The sequence below is a fragment of the Lissotriton vulgaris genome, chromosome 12, assembly GCF_964263255.1.
Source record: "Lissotriton vulgaris chromosome 12, aLisVul1.2, whole genome shotgun sequence".
NCBI lineage: Eukaryota > Metazoa > Chordata > Amphibia > Caudata > Salamandridae > Lissotriton > Lissotriton vulgaris.
In genome coordinates this window covers 671,119,302-671,134,159 of record NC_141700.1, presented here as the reverse complement: position 1 = coordinate 671,134,159, position 14,858 = coordinate 671,119,302, and positions in this window count along the sequence as shown.

Below are 14,858 nucleotides of genomic sequence, written 5' to 3'. Positions count from 1 at the left end.
GACATCCAGGAGCGGGTCACGATCTGTCCCACGTAGGCTCTCGCCGTCAGCACCGTCGGCTTCAAGATTGCAGCAAACAGCACTTGGCAAAAGCAATCCACGCGGAACCGGGAGATTGCTTATCACTCGAACCAGGAGGGTCAGAGTGGGGGCTCCTTTTCACAGGAGCTGGTGCAGATCTGGAGCAACCAGAAAAGCAAGTCGTATTTTGGTTTTCGTCGGCACAGGGGCCACAAGCCAGCTGGCAAGTGACCGGGCCAACGCGTCGAGCTGCCACAAGCAGAAGGGCCCCACGCAGCACTCGTCAAGTGTGGAGGGGGTAGCTTTGGTGCAAGTGTAGCTCGGGGTGGGGGCTTCTCAAACCTTGGTGCACAGCTTCAAGGATCACTCGTGGGCTGCACGGTCAGCGTCTCGTGGCCTTTTCAAGATGGCGTGCCCCACGCTTCCGGTCGCCTCCACTGGTCTCAGCTCTGCAGGGACTATGGATCGGGCAGGGAGAAGGCAGGCAAGCTTGATCTCGTTGATCTCTGTCGCTCGAGTTCCGGCGGAAACTGCAACAAAGCAAGGGTCGAGGGCTGGATGGTGCCTGTTTGCACAGGGTGGTCACTCCTTGACCACAAGGGAGATTCTTCAGTCTTCTGCGTTGAGTAGAAAGTCGAAGGGTCCAGAATTCGTTTCTTATGTTTCTTCAGGATGATCTGAGTTGCATTGGCACTGCTCCCACTCTTATTCGAATCTGGTGGGCTGGACATCCTGCTAGGTCCCCTCCTATGGGTGGGACCCAGGAAGGGGGTGGTTACACCCCTTTCCTTTGATCCAGGCCGCGCTGGGACAGGGGCTGGGAGGCCCCAGAACCGGTTTGGCCGGATTATGCAAGGGGCAGCCTTGTGCTCCCCAGGCAGTGTCTGGTTTCTTTGAAACCTCCCTACTACAATCCACTATCTCCTGTCTGGGGTGGTTTGACACCGCCCTGCGACAGGAAACTCTTTGTCCAGGCCTCCTCTGCCGAGTTTCGGTCAGCAGCAGGAGGCCAGACCCGTGTCTGTGGCAGGGGCATCCATTTTGTGGATCTGAGGCTCATTTTAAATCAACCGCGTTTCAGTAAAGTAACATGTCTTCTCCCTCTAGAAGGGTGGAATGCTACCCCCGTCGCCAGAACTGGCGAGGGGGTAGTATTCCAATTCGTATGACACCTTACACGACATGTTTTGATAAAGCCAAACCAAAGTTGCTATATAACCGCGAGGATTATAAGGCGCTTAAGAGTATATGGTATGGCATTATCCCGGATCAGCTTAGGGAGTTGTTCCCGACAGCTGCAGACAGGCTCAGCTCATGCCAGAGCTCCATCTCACATAAAACCACGCACTCTGCCTCCAGGATTGATGAGGCCTTCCATAGGAGTGGCTTACAGGCTATATATGTGTCCAGATATAGGTTTAGATATAGGTATACTATATCTAAGCAAGGGGTGATTACACCCACTTGCCCCAGCTGAGTGATCAGCCAGTTGTGTCAATTTAAGAACCAGCCAGGGGTGGCAAAAGCTATGCTTCAGCCCCTGGTAGGCCTTGGTGGCACCTATGCCCTGAGCACCTATAGTGCATGGTACAGGGGCTGACAAGGAGTCCATTTCCAATTGTGGTATGTACCTATAGCACATGTATTATGAATTTAGAGAGAGAACAGCAGGCTGGGGGTCTGATTAGCAGGCCCACAGCCTCAGTAAGTCGAAAACCAGTGAAGCAAAAAGCAAAAATTGGGGTGACCATAGGATAGCAGACCCTACTCTCCTACATCCCCTGACTATAAAGTTTACCACAGAAAGACACAATGTACTACCTCCACCTACCCACTTCATTATAGGGTGATGCTGTGCACCTGCCTGTTACCTTTGTTAGAAGGTCTTTCAAATGTGCTAACACCTTCCTTTTTAACTTTACATAGGTTTCTGAGAAATGGGAGAAACATGTTAACTTTTGTACAATTTTGCCACCAGTGCAAGCTTTGTGGATTTAGTGTGTTCCATGCTCCTGCTTCTGTGCATATGGTCTAGCCAGAAGAGCTAGTCAATGGCAGAGTGGCTGGCTATGAGCATTCAGGGGTTCGCTTTGTACTGTACTATTGCACTTGCACTTTGTCCATGTAAGTTGCTGACTTGTGCAGTTTGCTTTGATCACAAATATCAAGTTTGGAGACAAATCAGAGGATTACATGCCACTGATAAGTTCATAAGCACTAACTCATTTTAAGAAAGCATCTTCTTTGTAATTGCTGTTGGGAGATGTCCAAAATAGTATGCAACATTTAGACAATGAAGCTTCACAACAAAGAATGAGACTAGGCCCAGAAACAGAACTACAGTGGAATGGCCTTAGGAAAATGTTAAAGTAAGGAACATTAGAAAGTTCATTTGATTCGATTCAATAGTTTATTTTGGAATAAAAAATCTGGAAAAAAATAGTACATGATTCATTTCATTCAACATACATATCTAAAAAAAGGAATACATAATACATCACTCATCTTATAAAACTGTACAAAGTCATTTAAAAATCAAAATCAATATAAAACAATACTACAACCTAATTTTTTTGGGGAGTCACACACCTAGATACAAATGCAAAATTCTGCAGTACACATTTTAAAGACGACTCATATCACCTAAAGAACAAATCAACAGATATGTAATTACCAGACCATAGCAGCAACATCATATTTAAATCCACATGTATACTTAAACCCCTTGGAGATAAAAATTTGTATGGTCAAGTTCTTCCCAATAACTATCTCAATAATAAATTGGTTATCAGACCATAGCAGTAGGAATCATATGTTAGCTTACATGTAAATTAAAACCACAAATAATAAAAATAGTATTAAAAGGTTCAACTTAATTTTTAGGTTCTACCCAAAGACCATCTCAATAATAATTGATGCAATCCCTTCACAATTAGAGGAGCCTAGTTGTGCCAAGGCTAGTCACCCCAAATATTGCAAGGTAAACCAACCCTTAAACAGAATATCAGCACAAGAAAAATTGAAGCAGATCCATGGTCAATAACACTAATTATTGAAAGTTCAAACTCCACTTCTTACACAGAAATCGTACTGCAAATAAATACCTGCCTAGGATAGACACTACCAAAGTGGAGGTGTCACTCAAAAACTCATAGGGCTATTTAATAGTGTCTCATGCCCAAGCAAAGGCACTAAGAGTGAATCTAGTTCTTTCTTGGCCTCTCGTAAGTGGGGCAACAGAACATTACATATGCCACATTTTCGTTGGCCTTAAGGTTGCACATGGTGCAATCGCGATCCCAAAGTTTACCATTATCCCCAAGTTTACCATTATTGTTTTTCCAATTCATCCTGTATGCTTGAATATCGAGGATGTCATAACGAAATTTTAAGTAGAACGTTTTAGCTAGCTGTGGGTATAGAGCATTCAAAAATAATTCAAAATGTGGACTCGGTTTGATATCCACAAATTGTGTGGATAATCTCCCCAATCTTGGATTTTGATGTAAGGTAATCACTGTATAATCCCAATAGATTTGATTCAGTTGCTTCTTAGATGACATATGCAAGGACTTGAGGTTAGTCCAAAAAGATCTTGAGCCTGGCTTAGTTAGCTATGCCTCAACAAACCGAAACCATTGGAAAATATGATTGATATCTATCCTCAAGAGCTCCCTCAACCCCTCTGTATAGGGGGAAAGCTCTGGGACACTCCAAACCCACACCAAGCAGAGAAGAGGTCTTAGGGCTGCAAGATGCTCGATTCTTCTGAGGACTACACTCTGGAATAATGTTACAAGCGGTGTTCTTTTACGGAGATGTAGAAGATACCTTATAAAATTGTTCTCACCAGATATCAGCTTATCGACATTGTCTATTCCCCAAAGGTCAGACCCATACAGGGCTGCCTCCTGTGCTTTATACCTGTTCATTCATAACATACGCACAGTAAAACATCCACAACATCAGTTTGTCTTCGCTTCTGCAGAACTTGTAGGAGAGAAGATGAGCAGGGGGACGAGATGGGAGGAAGAGTAGGAAAAGAGTGAATGTCAAAACAGCATCAGTATAGCAACCATGTTATCCAATATATCAATTTTGTGAAGATGTGGCATATCTAAATAACATTATTAATCCCACTTCTACATATCTTATTAAACGAATTTAAGCGGTAATTGAGCACTTCTGTATTAATTCTATCATAAAAATTATTATTCATCATTATTATTTTTCACAAAATTATAAACCCAGGAAAAGTCTTAAGACACACCCACCCATTTTATCTAGACATTAACCAACCTTACTAAAATCCTTTCCAAACTCACTATACCAAAAACTTAAAGCTTCACATAAACCAGACTCTTGTAAAGTTTGAATAGCATGCAGGAGGTTACACTATTACTAATATAAGAATTAAGAACTCTACTATTATACGGCATGTATGTACAATAGCTCTTTAATTCTGATTTCATTTGCCAGGAGAAAATCTAAAACTAATCTATTCTACATGACCATAGCACCAATTTCAATCTATGAGAAATTGGGTTGCTGGTTAAGGGGGACGGAGGGGGACTCTACTCGAGCAGAAACCACAATCCTAGTCAGGGTGAAGTTTGAAGTCACAAGGGATGGCGTGAGTATCTTTATATCTCAGTCTTAGGATGTATTCATTAAATAACCCCTGGCTCTGGTCATATGCGCCTTTGCTCGACAACGAGGACACTTTAAAGGGAGCAATCATAGACATCAAACCTCTTAGATAACTATGTTCCTTTAGGGCTCCACGATAGTGAAGAAAGAGAAATTGAGTCAGTTAAAGAGTTTTATTATTAATCCAATAAAAATTGCATGTTCTATCAGTATATATGAATCTTCTAATCATCATTATCACAAATTCAAGTAGTCCATTGGTTGATATTTCAAAAGTAAGTAAAATAATAAGTTAGTGAGTATTACAAAAAATGTAGAGATAATACAGCAACCATGTTCCATACAACTTTTCCAAATCTAAATTTAGCATACAAATGGCAATTTAATAATTAAGCCAATAAACCCAATATAGAGTTCTAATGAGAGAATAGAATACATAAGCATGAATCCTTCACACTTAAGCAATAAAGAATATTTCAAGCTGGAAATTATTCTCAGTTATAAAACAGCAGACATCATTTGAAAAGACAAGGGCTCAAAATTGGAATCTCTCTTAAAGAGAGGTAAGCCTATGAATCCCAGAAAGAGAGAGTCCTCAGAAGAGAAAGAGAGCTCTAACTACTCTAGGAATACACACTAATATAAACTTGCTGAAACATGGGTTGAAACACAATGCATTCTCTGTACTTGGTATTCAATGGGATTTCAGCAAACCCATGGGAGCAGGTAAATCCCTGGTTTCTCACGTCTTCACAATTGGCCACAGAAACGAGCCATTGAAAAGATACTTCATCCACACCTTGTGGTTCAGACAGTTCTTCCCATGAGCCATGCTTCCTGTCATCTCCTTTTTTGCAACCACTTGATGGAGAGGTGATGTTTATGTCTCAGTCTTTATGTTTATTAATTAAATACCCCCCCCCCGGTTGTAAGGGACCTTTGCTCATCAACAAGGAGAACGTAAAAGGAGCAATCATTTACTTCAAACTTCATAAATAACTTTGGCCTAGATGTATCAAGCCTTTTGCGAATCGCAAAGGCCAAAATTCGCAGAATTTCGAGCTTTGCGAATCGCAAACGGTCTATTTGCATGTTTTGACATGCATTAAAAATTCGCAAATTAAGGAATCACAAAAATTTGCGATTCCTTATTTTGCCATAGCATTTAAGGAATCGCAATTTTGCAATTCCTTAAATGCTATGTATGTAGTATTTTACAATTGCGAATTTTGGTTAAGAAATCGCAAATTACCACCAACTTCTAGTTGATGTTAATTTACGAATTCTTTTAAAAATGCACAATTTGGCATTTTTGAAGGTGGTGACGCACACACATGCCCATAGGGCATGTATGTGCGCCATATGCACACACATGTAGATTTCACGGGTGCAGCAGGGTGTCTTTGAGACACCCCTGCACCCTTAAAATTATTCTCCATTTGCAATTAGCAAATTGCGAATCTCAAATTAAGAATATTTTCACAATCATTCCTATGGGCCTCCTGGCCCATAGGAATGCATGGGAAATTATTCCTTAATTGCGAATTCCCAAAATGCGAATTCGCAAATAAGGAAGACTAAGAAATCGCTAAATTATAGCGATTTTCTACATACATTCCATTTTGCGATTTCTAAAAAGCGATTCCTTAAAAATCGCTATTTAGAAATCGCAAAATGGAATCTTGCTACATCTGCCCCTAAGTTCTTTTAGGGATCCACAGCAGTCAAGAAACATAGTTTAAGTGAGTTAAAGAGTTTTATTATCAATCTAAGAACATTTGATTATTTTATTAAGTAAATAGTCATCATTGTTACACATCCAAATAATTCATTAGTCGATATTTCAAAACAAGGTAGAATAATATGTTAGTGAAAATTACAAATAATATCGAGATAATACATCAAACATGTACTATAAATACATTTTCCAAACCTAAATTAAGCAGAATTGCATTTTCTTAGCTAAGTGAACAAAAATCTGTCAGTTCAGAAACCCAATACAGAGTTCTAATGAGAAAATAAAATGCATACGCATGAAGCCTTTGCACTTAAGCAATAAATAATTTTGCAAGCTGAAAAGTATTCTCAGCTATAAATCAGCAGACGTCCTTTAAAAGAAAAGGGCTTAAAATGGGAATCTCTCTTACAGAAAGGTAAGGCCATGAATCTCAGAAAGAGAGAGTCCTCAGAAGAGAGATTGAGCTCTAACTACTCTAGAAACACGCGCTTATATAAACTTGCAAAAACATGGGTTGAAACAATTGATTCATTCCCCATACGTGGCATAGAATCAGATTTCAGCAACCCCTGGGAGCAGGTAAACTCCATAGTTTCTCAAATCTTCACAATAGGCCACAAAAATAAGCTCATGAAAAGATACTTCTCCCACACCTTGAGGTTCAGATAGTTCTTCCCATGAGTCATGTTTCCTGCCATTTACTCTCCTCCTGGTGAGATCTTCACTGTCAGTTGTCTAATGCATAACAAATGCCTATTCACTAACATAAAGCTTCTGGAAAGTTACAGCATCTGCAGTAGAAGAGAAAAACATTGTGCAAAACAAGAGTTCAAAGTGAAAAATTGGCCTTTCAATGCAAATATACAAATCTATGTTAATATGGCGTCAGTAGTTGGGCTAACTTAAGTTAGTACATTATTATTTATTTTCTGTTTGTAATACCTAAGTATGGTTAACTACTACATTTGCATTTATCATAAGTATATTATTTTGAATAGACTTTTGCACTTACTATTTAAATGTGTTTTTGTTTGCAAAATGAGGAAATTCTCTACATCACAAGCAAAACCCCAAATTAACCTGTGCTCAACATTCTGGGAGCTTGGCACAGATCGGTCAGGCTTCACTTAGAGGTAATGTGTAAAATATTTGTGCAACCCTTCAAACAGCAATAAAGTGAGAACACAACACATGGAAAATCCCACACCAGATTAGAAAAACAGAGTACATTTGAAAAAATAGAACAAGACCAAAACAACAAAAATTCAATCAGTAGAACCTTTCTATCTATCTATCTATCTATCTATCTATCTACCGATCTACCCATCTATCCATCCATCTATCTATCTATCGGCCCGAAACAGCTGAACAGATTGACATCAAATTTGTATGGTGCCTTTTCTTGGTATGGCGAAAATCAGATCAGCCACTTTCATGATATAAGGCACAATGTGAGGGGCCAGTGTGCACGTCAAAGAATGTTTATTATTTAAACAATCTCATTGATCGCGGAGAGCAAGATCAAAGTGTGCATGCACAAGTTCTGTTCATGGGCACTAGTCATTGACAAGCGTTTTGAAAAAAGAAAAGCAGCACGCAAGGTGAACAAACACTGCAGTATTTATAAGAGGGCAGGTAAGCCTTTCCACCTATGAATAACTATTCAGACCTGGTTGGCATTTCATGGTAAGATACAAAAGAAAACAAGCATTGGCATTGCCAATAGGTCTTCCATGTGCAAAATTTACAGCCATTGGCGTTGTAAATGACAATGTTTTTTTATCCATGTGTTTTGGTTTGGAGTGGAGTGGATGTATGTGGTGTGGAGTGGAATTATGTGGGTTGGATTGGAATTGTTAGTTGTGGAGTTGTGTTAAATTGTGTGGTGTGGAGTGGATTTGTGTAGTGGAATTATGTGGCAAGGCGGATAGATTGGGGTGAGAGAAGCACATATTAGATAGACAGGAAGACAGAGAGGGTTAGGTAGTTTGTGCACAAAGTGATGAATGAACTCCAGACAGAGGAGCAGAAAGAGTGTGAAAGAAAGTGAGAAAGAAGGGGAGAGCCGGCAACAGATGCATAAACAGGGAGCATCTGTGTATACAGAAGACACCCCAAGAAGAGGAGGAGGGTGTAGCTTGAGGGATGGAAACCTTAAAAAGGCATGGGAAAAAACTGTGCTCAAAGACCTGAAGTCAACCACGTGAGAGAGGTGGGAAGAGTGTGTGAGAGAGGGGAGAGAGATAGAGTACAAGAGAGAGAGAGAGAGAGAGAGAGAGAGGGGCTAGTTGCTGTTCCCAAAGAAACCTTATGAACTTCAAAGTAAGGCAGGTGTTCAGAGAGACAATGTCCACCCACCAGCTGATGGTGTGGCACCGAGGATGGGCACCGGACCGAGAGAGGTGTGTGAGCCGACAGTGAGAGCAAGGAAAGAGTCAGGCTGCGCACATCTTCCAGTTTCTAAGTATAAGTGAGAACAGCACCGAGACAAGTGGGAGGGGCACCAAGAGAGGGGCGGAGAGGTGCACAGTGCGAGGAAGTACAGGAAGGCAGCATGTGTGAGCAGAAAGAAGGAGCCGTGGGGTTCGAGGGGCTGAGCAAAGGTCAACAATCGTGGTTTGTGGCTATTCTGAAGTAATATGGTGCAAAAAAACACAACATGAGTGGTTCAAGACCATAAGCACAATTGAGAGTGAAAAGTGTTGTAGCACCACTGCACCAATGGAAGTTATGCCTATGGAATAGCAGGGCAAAATCTAGGGAGGGGGATGTATATTTTTGAAATGAAGCAGTAGTGTGTTGTTTTTGGGTTTGTTTGGGGCATAGTGCCACTACACCTGTTGCACACAAAAAAAACTATGGGCCAGTAAGTGTAGTTGCTTTATAAGGAACAGGTGGTAATTTAATAGGGTAGTGGCGCCCCTAGAGGAAATTCACAAGCTGGTATGCCCTAAACCTTATCTTGGAAGCAGTGCAGCAGGGTAGCGAGAACCGCCCTTCTCCCTTCAATGTGGCCCAAGCCAACAGAACAACAAGAACACACTCCCCAGCAGAAGCAAATTTCAATCCACTCATAATCAAAATGTCAGTGTCAACAATCATATTTTCTTCTTTTATTGTTCTTTTTTTCGGTTGTTCTAATTCTTTAGCCAACACGTGTTTCGTCTCTCATTGGGCACATTGTCCCGCGACTTCTTCAGGGCTCAATCTTCCGTATATAGAACTTCTCTTTAGGTGATAATTCTGTCCTGAAGGTTATGTAAAGTCATACACCTCTCGGTATATGATTAGTGGATTTTTCACAGCTGTCTAGCAGCCATCTGTAATAATTAGTAGAACCCCATGTGCGGGGACTATTTAGAATATTGACCTGTCCCAGAACGACCATCTAGCATGTGCGCCGTGAGTATGACGAGGGCCTCCCAACAAATGCACTGGAGCCCAGCTCTACCCCAAATATAGGGATATATCTATTAGTAACTACGTCCCGGAACACGAAAACAGTCTATCTGCCTCTCGCCTTGAGTTACACGCCTAGAGGCAGACAGACTGTTTTCATGTTCCGAAACAATAAAATAACAAAATATGATTGTCAACACTGAAATTTTGATTAAGTGTGGATTGTAATTTGCGTGTGCTGGAGTCGGTGTTCCAGTAAATGTCGAAAAAACAGCAATGGACCGCACACAGCTAGCCCCTCCTCCGGGTCGCCCCTAAGCACTCTGGTATGTGAAGTGCCTGAAGTTCGAAGAATTACTGAAAGTTCGTAAGTGGTTCACCTATGTAGGTGCAAGTAGATACTTGTTGTTCCCCTGACGAGCTCGGATAACGCACCTACGCGCCGTGAGAGGTACCAGACCCGATAATATTTGGCAGCCTGCACAGAAAACCCCCGAAAACTGCCTATACTCTGCTGATGAAGGAAAATAATCCTGAAACACCGGTGTCCAGAGTTGGTGCTACAACTTTGCTTTTACACTTCAGAATGTTTACACTTCAGAATGTACGAAAAGCGTACATGCTTTGAAGAACAGCATTTACCGTGATGCTCTTGGGGTATACCCGCTGGTGGGTGGAGTAGTGTGCGACCCATGGACTTTCATTCCAGTAAGTGTAGTTGCATTGGCTACATGCGGTAGAGGAAGATGGGTAGGTGTTTTTGGGATGGGATGCAGCAAGAAGGGCTATATGTTGTATTGGTGTTATTATAGCATAGGCATTAAAGAGGATGCTGGGTAATTACCTAGATTTTACCTGGAGGAAATCATGTGGGGAAACACCTTTATGGGTGTAGGGTTAGTTTAAGAAATTTCAGCAGCTTACAGATTGTGGAGTCCACTGAGGGAAAAGAGAACCAGTTTAACAAAAGCTAACAGGGCACTGCGACACTCCTTTACAAAGGGAGACTCTGCACACAAATAACTGTATTATTAGTGTGAATTGATCTAGGTGCAGTGAGACATGTAACCTGAATGGAATCTTGAAAGTGTGCAGTAGAAAAGCTGGTAAGTTGGCTTGCACTTTTCTGAGAAATACATTTTGCCTTTATTGGAAGGGCCATCTCCTGGTAGGTGGAAAAGCCGTTTGTGTAAAAGTCACAGTATTTTTTTTTTTTGCACTATGAAATGTATCCCACTGTTTTCATATTGATTTATATAAATGCTTTAGAGCCAGATCTACTAAGAAAGGATTAGTAATCAATGAATGGGTCTAGTACATTCCGATTCGAAAAGCACATTTTCTTGTCGCAAACCCTGTGATTTACCGAATTGCAGGGTTAGTGACAAAAAATGCGTTCGTACATCTGGCCCTTAGACAGCTATAAAACACTGTAAGTGATTTCTTCACAATTGCTTTTTTTGTTTCGATTTTCTAAGGTTAAAAAATCCAAGATTTCACTGTTTTTCCAAGTTTTTTTTTACTTGGACATAAAACTACATGCCAGGCTGGTAATAAACTAAAATAAATACAGTAATTTGAATAATCCTGGATATAAAATTGTTGCATGTATTTTAGAGAAAGAGAAATATAGTATAAACAAAAGTTGCGGTGCTCCATTAGCACAAATCGGCCACCATGTATGAACTTACACCACTGTGAATCATGACCCTCGCTAATGCAATAACCAACATGCTCATTCATGCAACAGTTTCACCAATCACCCGTTCACAGCAGGTTACCTAAGAGCGTCCAGACATGCACTTATTCACTCTTTTAGGAAGGGATGGATAAAGTAAAGGACAAGAAAACAGAATGAAAACTCGGAAGTGAACAGCAGCTGTGTGAGCAGTGGTAACCTCAGCCATTTAAGAGACAAATAAAACCGTACTGGGATCATTAAATGCACAGAGCACTGTACTGTACCTCAAGGCTCTTTTACATGCCTGAATTTGTTACAGTACAACCCAGGGGTATCCAGACATTCCTTTAATGAGAGCTATTTCTGATACATTTTATATAAAAAAATCCTAATGTTTATGAATGTCAAGGAAAACGTTTAAAAAAAAGACATTGGCAAAGTAACTAGGCTTGGCTTATATTTTTACTTACAAGCCACATCTACTGAGTTTGCCATTGTTACAGGCTAGGGAGGGGGCAGGGTCTGCAAAAACAGTGATGGGTGCAGGGAATTGGGGGCACACAAAGGATGCGGAGAATGAGGTAGGGTAGTAACTAAAGGGTTCACCTGGGCCAGGGGGCTAAATGGAGGGGTCAACCTGGGCAGGGCAGCACACAGGGTTTGTAATGGGGCTGGGTACACAGAGGGGCTGCATGGGGCGGATGCAGGGGGGGCAGGCATGTAAAAGAGCTGCAAGGAGTAAGGCAGGATTGTACACAGGAGGGCCATTGGGGGATACGTAGGGGTGCAGAGACGGGTAGCAGAGCATGGCAGTGCAGGGCAGTGTAGAGTGGTTGCATTGGTACATGGACAGGTAGAGGGACTGCAGTGTGGTGGGACAGAAAAATAGAGAGGTTGGGGCTGGGGAGACTAAGGGTACATAGTGGGTCCTACAAGAGAAACACAGGGTGGCCTACAGAGAGGGTGCATTGGAGGTGTGGTCATGTGGATGGGTCCCATGGATGGGGCCAGGAGGAACACAAGGGCTGAAAGATGTGAGTGTTCTGTGTGGAGTGTTTTAAATGCTTTTTCATCCTCAACTCTATCCTCTCCATGACTAAGCAGATCAACGCAGTCTCGTCCTCCTGCTTCAACACCCTTCACATGCTCGGCAAGATCTACAGATGGATCCCTACCGTGACAAGAAGAACGGTCACCCAGGCCCTCGTCAGCAGCAGGTTGGACTACGGAAATGCCCTCTACGCAGGAACCTCGGCCAAACTCCTGAAACGACTACAACGTATTCAGAACACCTCTGCACGCCTGATCCTCAACATCCCTCACCGCAGCCACATCACACCCCACCTGAGAGAACAGCACTGGCTCCCCATCAACAAGAGAATTACCTTCAAGCTCCTCACCCACGCACACAAGGCACTCCACAAGACCTGACCAGCATACCTCAACAGACGACTCACCTTCTACACCACTAACCGCCCGCTCCGCCGCCCTCGCCACCGTCCTCCGTATCCGTAGAGCGACATTCGGCGGCAGATCGTTCTGCCACCTCAACGCCAAGACCTGGAACACCCTCCCCATCCTCCTATGGCAGACCCAGGACCTGCTAGCCTTCAGAGGACTACTCAAGACCTTGCTATTCGAGCAGTAGCTTACTCCACCCCCCCAGCGCCTTGAGCCCCTCACGGCTGAGTAGTGAGCTTTACAAATGTTCTGATTGATCGATTGAATGTTCTGATAATGTCACATCTGTCGATGTCACATGCTTCATAGGCCTTGATGGTTAGTCCATGTTTGTGCAAAAAATGTAGGTGTTTACATAAAGAGTGCTAAGATTTTAGTCGTTCACTAACATGAATCTTCAGCTTAATTTTTTTGCCCATGCTAACAAAGTTTGCTTGTGTTCAACGTTCACATATTTTTCTACTGCTCACCGGAAACCCAAAGAAGGATTTTGCCATTCTCTTCTGCTGCGTCCCTGGTGACTCAAAGTCTGCTTGCAGATGCGACTTTGTGAAGGTCCATGCTGGTGAATATGAAGAGATACAAGGAGTGCAGTTTCACGGCGCTACCTAATAAACAAATAGAAGCATTGTTTTCAGTCCTTAGTTGTAAATGCAGGATCCAAGCACCATATTGGCGGGTTACTTCAGAGAGATGCTATCAAGCAGGAATCCTTTCGAAGCCTACTCCAAACAGGTAGTGGTGTGAGACATGTGGTGGCTTCACATGACTGCAAGCATCATAAAACATTATGGATAAATGCATAGAGATTCCAGGCAATAAGGTAATGTGTACTGTCAGGTTATGGATGTATGTTGAACAACGTTTGAGATTTATTTCATTTTCACTCTTATCCAACTTTTAATCACTATGAGTTAATTATCATGATGATAATTCTAACTCTTATAAAATGCTGATGAAAAGCACATATTAAATTAAAAAATAACAACATTGATTTGTGTAGTATTTTGGGAGTTCACGGAGGGGCTCTGCTATACCATGTGCAGATGCAACAGATTGATAGACTTGTCTGATACCAAACACCCCTACTGCACATGCGCGTAACCCAGTGGAAGGGTTGAGAAACACCTGTCAGTCTTCCTTTTCTGAGAAGAGGCCACATGTTCATTTTGGGGCCTGGAAAATATACCAGGTGTGATCCCAAAATGATTGTGGTACCACGAAACTGGACCCAATGTGGGACTTTTCCACTAGATTCTTCTGATGGCCTGATACCTGAAACTTTTAGTAAAAAAAAAAAAGAATCTGAAGCCATCTAGATATGTTTTAAAACCGCCCTCAGAGTTTAAAAAACTGTTCCCTTGTCTAAGTGATGTTTGGTAGGCATCAAGAGTAACAAAGGATGAAACACTCATCACCACCATTTTGAGTCTTTGATAAGTGTGTCTGATGAATTAGGGATTCCAGACAAGGTGGATTAGGGGAACCTAAAACAGTATAGTTGAACCTATGGATTTGAAAATATTTCTAGTACATGATTGGTGACACAAGTTATTCATAGAAATATATAAATACAATCAGTTTAACAAATGCATTTTTCACTCAAAACATTAAACTCCACCCCAAGTCATATAACTTGCATGCATTTCCGATTGGGTGGAAACAATATGGTTTAATTTGGTTGCCAAGAGGTTTTTACTGCATTCATCATTGAGTTGCTGCGGGAAGATGCAAGTGTGGAAGTGTCATATGAAAATGATATATACATCACAGACGGTCATTTAGAAAAACATCTACAAACTGCAGATAGAATAATCGTCCTAAGAAAGTGTGTTGCACAATTAATTTTAGAAAATTACAAAATTGGATTCTGCAAAATATTTGTTTAGGATATAAACTTGTTAAGTG